Source organism: Oncorhynchus masou, chromosome 12, assembly GCF_036934945.1.
Source record: "Oncorhynchus masou masou isolate Uvic2021 chromosome 12, UVic_Omas_1.1, whole genome shotgun sequence".
Classification (NCBI taxonomy): domain Eukaryota; kingdom Metazoa; phylum Chordata; class Actinopteri; order Salmoniformes; family Salmonidae; genus Oncorhynchus; species Oncorhynchus masou.
Window position 1 is genome coordinate 92,375,600 of NC_088223.1, and position 7,507 is coordinate 92,383,106.

Below are 7,507 nucleotides of genomic sequence, written 5' to 3' on the forward strand. Positions count from 1 at the left end.
CGTTGTTTCGCGCACCAAGCAAGGATTTTTATAATGGTCAATGACTGTCGAATTTGGTCACCCCCCCCCCCAAAAAAAAATTGTACCGGTTGTTTTGCTGCGTAAGGTTTATTTGATCGAATAGAAGTTTCGTAATGCTTAAGTTCTTACGAGTGTACTGATATAAGTAGTACAGGTGACACCCCGGCAACTTTGAGGAAAAAGCACTTTTAAAAAAGTCAAATTCTTATTTTCAATGACGGCCAATGAACAGTGGGTTAACTGCTTGTTCAGGGGCAGAAAGACAGATTTGTACCTCGTCAGCTCCAGCGGTTTGAACTTGAAACCTTCCGGTAATTAGTCCGACGCTCTAACCACTAGTCTACCCTGCCGCCTCCGAGTTTTCTCGAGAAAACGTCGATGTCGACGTAAACAACCCTCATCGAATATAAAAAATAAAAAAAATAGATTACAATAATAATATGTATCCACCACGCAAAGAATGGAGGAGCTCGACAGCCTGCCGCTTTGTGGACAATGACTCCCACTGTTAGCGTTGAAGAGACGTGTATCTTGTCAGTATAACCAACATCTTCGGAATTAATTAGGCAGGTCTGTAGCAGCCCCCCTATCCACATCGACGGAACAGTATTGGAGAGGGTAGTAAGTTTTAAGTTCCTCGGCGTACACATCACAGACAAACTGAATTGGTCCACCCATGATAGCCATGTAAATGTAAATGATAGCCATGTAAATCTCTCTCGGACAAGGTGACTTTTATCAATATATCCATCTCTATTTACTCTCAGATTCCAAAATGCTTATGGAGAAAATGTAGAGACCAGAGTGCTAACCATTACCCAATAGATAGAATGGTGACTGATGGCTTTGGTGAAGTCCAGTGTGAATCTTGTCGGCTTCTTGCCAAATGGTTGGGTGGTAAGTGAAGTGAGGTTGACTTTGTCTACCGTTTTAGATACTGAAATGCGAGTCATTTTTGTAAAAAAAACAAGCTCTGTTTTAGTACAAATTATAAGTCTCATTTTCTTCAGTTTTATGTTCCTTCCATTTTACATGTTTCTTTTTCATTGTTCTCTTCTCATGTCTCTCTGCGCTCTCTTCCCTGCTTTCTCTCCACCTCTTACATTTCTGTACCCCTTTTCTCCCCAATTGGTAGTTAGTCTTGTCCCGTCGCTGCAACTCCCATACGGACACGGGAGAGTCCTCCGAGACACAACCCAGCCAAGCCACACTGCTTCTTGACACAATGCTCGCTTCACCCGGGAAGCCAGCCGCACCAATGTGTTGGAGGAAACACCGTACACCTGGCGACCGTGTCAGCATGACCTGCACCCATGGTCCGCCGCAGGAGTCGCTAGTGCGCAATGGGACAAGAACATCCCTGCCGGACAAACCCTCCCCTAACCCGGACGACGCTGGGTCAATTGTGTGCCGCCCCATGGGTCTCCCGGTCACGGCTGGCTGTGACAGAGCCTGGATTCGAACCAGGAAGTAGTGGCACCTCACTTTAGACCACTGCGCTAATCGAGAGGCCATCTCTTTAACTTCCCCCCATTCCCTTGTTACTCCTCTGTTACTCACCCCTCTTTTGTTCTCTCTCTCTGTTTCTCTCCCTGTTTCTCTCTCTGCGTCTCTGTCTCTCTCTATCTGTCTATCTGTCTGTCTGTCTCTAACTCTCCGTTTGTCTCTCTCTCTCTCTCTCTATCTGTCTATCTGTCTGTCTGTCTCTAACTCTCCGTTTGTCTCTCTCTCTCTGTCTCTCTCTATCTGTCTATCTGTCTGTCTGTCTCTAACTCTCCGTTTCTCTCTCTCTCTCTGTCTCTCTCTATCTGTCTATCTGTCTGTCTGTCTCTAACTCTCCGTTTGTCTCTCTCTCTCTCTCTGTCTCTCTCTATCTGTCTATCTGTCTGTCTGTCTCTAACTCTCCGTTTGTATCTGTCTGTCTGTCTCTCTCTCTGTCTCTCTCTCTCTCTGTCTCTGCTGTCTCTAACTCTGTCTCTCTCTCTATCTGTCTATCTGTCTGTCTGTCTCTAACTCTCCGTTTCTCTCTCTCTCGGTCTCTGTCTGTCTCTCTCTCTCTCTGTCTGTCTCTCTCTCTGTCTATCTGTCTCTCTCTCTCTCTGTCTGTCTCTCTCTCTGTCTATCTATCTGTCTGTCTCTCTCTCTGTCTATCTGTCTATCTGTCTATCTGTCTATCTGTCTATCTGTCTATCTGTCTCTCTGTCTCTCTGTCTATCTGTCTCTCTCTCTCTCTCTCTCTCTCTCTCTCTCTCTCTCTCTCTCTCTCTCTCTCTCTCTCTCTCTCTCTCTCTCTCTCTCTCTCTCTCTCTCTCTCTCTCTCTCTCTCTCTCTCTCATCCAAGGGGCTTTATTGGCATGGGAAACATGTGTTACATTGCCAACACAAGTGAGGTAAATAATATACAACAGTGATATAAACAATAAAAATTTACAGTAAACATTACACATACAGAAGTTTAAAAACAATAAGGACATTACAAATGTCATATTATATATATATATATATATATATATACACAGTGTTGTAACAATGTTGTACACAAGGGAAAATAAATATGCGTTGTATTTACAATAGTGTTTGTTCTTCACTGGTTGCCCTTTTCTCGTGGCAACAGGTCACAAATCTTGCTGCTCTGATGGCACACTGTGGAATTTCACCCAGTAGATATGTGAGTTTATCAAAATTGGATTTGTTTTCGAATTCTTTGTGGATCTGTGTAATCTGAGGGAAATATGTCTCTCTTATACGGTCATACATTGGGCAGGAGATTAGGAAGTGCAGCTCAGTTTCCACCTCATTTTGTGGGCAGTGAGCACATAGCCTGTCTTCTCTTGAGAACCATGTCTGTCTCTCTCTCCCCCTCTCTCTCTTTCTCTCTCTCCCCCTCTCTCTCTCTCCCTCCCTCCATCTCTGTCTCTGTTTCTCTCTCTCTCACTCTCTCTCTCTCTCTCACTCTCTCTCTCCTCATCTCTCTCTCTCTCCTCATCTCTCTCTCTCTCTCCTCATCTCTCTCTCTCTCTCTCTCTCCTCATCTCTCTCTCTCTCTCTCTCTGCCCAGGGGGAAAGATGTGTGTACGGAGAGGGAATGGGGCCTGTGAGTCATCCAATGAGTCATGCGATGTGTTAAGACATAGGAAAAGACAGGGATTAAATATGGTCATATAACAAACAAAACACACATGGCTGTAATGGCTTTGTTGGCAATGCTAGAGTGAGCGAGTGAGTGCGCAGAATGGCATGTTTAGCTTATGCTCCTGTTCATCTTTAATATGCAGTTACAGCCTTTGCCCAGCAGGTGTCAGTATCGATTGGATATGATTAGGTGAGTCTCAAAGTCCTGGCTGGCAATGCTCAAACACACTGCAGCTTCCAGCATCCTCTTACGATCTCTGGACGAAAGACAGTCACACAACTACAGGAACTTAAATATGAATATTTTAGAATGTGTCCAACCAAATTGCTAGCAGAGGAGGCTGGTGGGAGGAGCTATAAAAGACGGGCTCATTGTAATGGAACGGAGTCAAACGTGGGGTTTCTATATGTTTGAAGTGTTTGATACCATTCCATTTACAATCACAAATTAGCCTTCTTCTCCTATAGCTCCCCCCACCTGCCCCCTCTAGTTGTTTGTCCCCTCTCACCATCTCTCATCATTACATCTCCCACTCTTTCTTTCTGGTGAACACTCTCTTTGTATTTCCTATCTGAAACAGACCGAATAGAGAGAGGGAGATATATATATATATATATATATAGAGAGAGATGTCTAGAGAAAGAGAGGGAGGTATAGAGAGAGAGAGGTATAGAGAGAGGGGGAGGTATAGAAAGAGAGAGGTATAGAGAGAGAGAGGGAGGTATATATAGAGAGAGAGACGTATAGAGAAAGAGGGAGGAATAGAGAGGGAGGTATAGACAGGGAGGTAAAGAGAGAGAGAGAGCGGTATAGAGAAAGAGAGGGAGGTAAAGACAGAGGGAGGTATACAGAGAGAGGGGGAGGTATAAAGAGAGAGGAAGGGAGGTATAGAGAGAGGAAGGGTGAGGTTTAAAGAGAGGAAGGGAGGTATAGAGAGAGAGGAAGGGAGGTATAGAGAGAGGAAGGGGGAGGTATAGAGAGAGGAAGGGGGAGGTAGAGAGAGAGGAAGAGGGAGGGAGAGGAAGGGGGGGTAGAGAGAGAGAGGAAGGGGAGGTATAGAGAGAGGGAAGGGGGAGGTATAGAGAGATAGAGTCCTGTGTGGCTCAGTCGGTAGAGCATGGCGCTTGCAACGCCAAGCGTCGTGGGTATAGAGAGGACTGGGGCCACCCATATGTAAAAGTAGTGGCCCCAGCCGACTTGTAAGTCGCTTTGGACAAAAGCGTCTGCTAAATGGGATATATTATTATTATTATTATATTATTAGGAAGGGGGGAGGTATAGAGAGGGAAGGGGAGGTATAGAGAGAGGGGGGAGGTATAGAGAGGGAAGGGAGGGGGAGGTATAGAGAGAGGGGAGGAGAGGGAAGGGGAGGTATAGAGAGAGGAAGGGGGAGGTATAGAGAGAGGAAGGGAAGGAGAGTAGAGGAAGGGGGGGAGGTATAGAGAGAGGAAGGAGGGGAGGAGGAGAGAGGGAAGGGGGGAGGTATAGAGAGAGGAAGGGGGAGAGGATAGAGAGAGGGAGGGGGAGGTATAGAGAGAGGAAGGGGGGAGGTATAGAGAGGAAGGGGAGGTATAGAGAGAGAGGAAGGGGAGGTATTTAGAGAGGAAGGGGGAAGGGGGGGGAGGTATAGAGAGGGAAGGGGGAGGTAGAGAGAGAGGAGGTAGAGGGAAGGGGAGGTAGAGAGAGAGGAAGGGGGAGGTATAGAGAGAGAAGGGAGGGGGGGGAGGTATAGAGAGAGGAAGGGGGGAGGTATAGAGAGAGGGAGGGGGTAGGTAGAGAGAGGAAGGGGAGGTAGAGAGAGGGAGGGGGAGGTAAGAGGGAGGTATAGAGAGAGGAGAGAGGGGGGAGGTATAGAGAGAGGAAGGGGGAGGTATAGAGAGGGAAGGGGGAGGTATAGAGAGAGGAAGGGAGGGATAGAGAGAGGAAGGGGGAGTATAGAGGGGAAGGGGGAGGTATAGAGAGAACAGGGAGGAGGGGGATGTATAGAGAGAGGAAGGGGGAGGTATAGAGAGGGAAGGGGAGAGAGGTAGAGTAGAGAGAGAGGAAGGGGGAGAGGAAACATCCTCATATAGAGAGGAGGGAGGGGAGGGATTCAGAGGAATAAAGGGGGAGGTATAGAGAGAGGGAGGGGAGGTAGAGAGAGAGGAAGGGGGGGGGAGGTATAGAGAGAGAGGAGGGGGGAGGTATAGAGAGAGGAAGGGGAGGTAGAGGTGAGAGGAAGGGGAGGTATAGAGAGAGAGGAAGGGGGAGGGGATAGAGAGAGGAAGGGGGGGAGGTATAGAGAGAGAGGAAGGGGGGGGTATAGAGAGAGGGAGGGGAGGTATAGAGAGAGGAAGGGGGGGAGGTATAGAGAGAGGGAGGGAGGGGGGAGGTAGAGAGGGAGGAAGGGGGGAGGTATAGAGAGAGGAAGGGGGAGGTATAGAGAGTAGAGGAGAGGAGGGAGGTAGAGAGAGGGAGCTGAGGGAGGTAGGAGAGAGGAAGGGGGAGGTATAGAGAGGGAGCTGAGAGGTAGAGAGTGAAGGGGGAGGTAGAGGAGGGAGGGGAGGTATAGAGAGAGGAAGGGGGAGGTAGAGGAGGGAGGGAGGTAGAGGAGGAATAGGAGGTAGGGGGGAGGTATAGAGAGAGGGAATGAAGGGGGAGGTAGAGGAGGGAAGGGGAGGTAGAGGAGGAAGGGGAGGTAGAGGAGGGAGGAAGGAGCTGAGGTAGAGGAGGGAGCTGAGGTAAGGAGGGAGCTGATAGAGGAGGAAGGGAGGTAGAGGAGGAAGGGGAGGTAGAGGAGGAGGAGGGGAGGTAGAGGGGGAGCTGAGGTAGGAAGGTGGGAGCTGAGGTAGAGAGGAGGGGGAGGTAGAGGAGGGAGGTGAGGTAGAGGGAGGGAGAGGGGGAGGAGCTGAGGTAGAGGAGGGAGCTGAGGTAGAGGTGGGAGGGAGGTAGAGGAGGAATAGAGGTAGAGGAGGGAGCTGAGGTAGAGGAGGAATAGGAGGTAGAGGAGGAGCTGAGGTAGAGGAGGGGTAGCTGAGGTAGAGGAGGGAGCTGAGGTAGAGGTGGAGAGAGGGAAGGAGAGAGGGAGGTAGAGGAGGAAGAGGGAGGGAGGGGAGGAGGTAGAGGAGGGAGGAGAGAGGTAGAGGAGAGGAGCTGAAGGTAGAGGTGGGGGGAGGTAGAGGAGGGAGCTGAAGGAGAGGAGGGAGCTGAGGTAGAGGAGGAATAGGAGGTAGAGGAGGGAGGGGAGGTAGAGGTGGGAGCTGAGGTAGAGGAGGGAGCTGAGGTAGAGGAGGAGCTGAGGTAGAGGAGGAAGCTGAGGTAGAGGAGGAATAGGAGGTAGGGAGGAGGAGAGGAGGAATAGGGAGGAGAGGAGGGGCTGAGGTAGAGGAGGGAGCTGAGGTAGAGGTGGGAGCTGAGGTAGAGGAAGGGAGTTATAGGATAGGGAGGGGGCTGAGGTAGAGGAGGGAGGTAGAGAGGGAGCTGAGGTACATGGGGGGACACAGTAGAGGTGGGAGCTGAGGTAGAGGAGGAACCATAGCTGAGGTCTAGGGAGCTGGGTGGGAGCTGAGGTAGAGGAGGGAGCTGAGGTAGAGGAGGAATAGCTGAGGTAGAGGAGGGAGCTGAGGTAGAGGAGGAATAGGAGGTAGAGGAGGTAGAGGAGGGAGCTGAGGTAGAGGTGGGAGCTGGGTAGAGGAGCTGAGGTAGAGGAGGGAGCTGAGGTAGAGGTGGGAGCTGAGGTAGAGGAGGGAGCTGAGGTAGAGGAGGGAGCTGAGGTAGAGGAGGGAGCTGAGGTAGAGGATGGAGCTGAGGTAGAGGAGCTGAGGTAGAGGTGGGAGCTGAGGTAGAGGAGGGAGCTGAGGTAGAGGAGGGAGCTGAGGTAGAGGAGGGAGCTGAGGTAGAGGAGGGAGCTGAGGTAGAGGAGGGAGCTGAGGTAGAGGAGGGAGCTGAGGTAGAGGAGGGAGCTGAGGTAGAGGAGGGAGCTGGGAGGTAGAGGAGGGAGCTGAGGTAGAGGGAATAGGAGGTAGAGGAGGGAGCTGAGGTAGAGGAGGGAGCTGAGGTAGAGGAGGGAGCTGAGGTAGAGGAGGAATAGGAGGTAGAGGAGGGAGCTGAGGTAGAGGAGGGAGCTGAGGTAGAGGAGGGAGCTGAGGTAGAGGAGGGAGCTGAGGTAGAGGAGGAAGCTGAGGTAGAGGAGGGAGCGGAGGTAGAGGAGGAAGCTGAGGTAGAGGAGGGAGCTGAGGTAGAGGTGGGAGCTGAGGTAGAGGAGGAGCTGAGGTAGAGGAGGGAGGGAGCTGAGGTAGAGGAGGGAGCTGAGGTAGAGGGGGAGCTGAGTAGATCTGGGTAGCTGAGGGTCTGAGGTAGAGGAGGAGCTGAGGT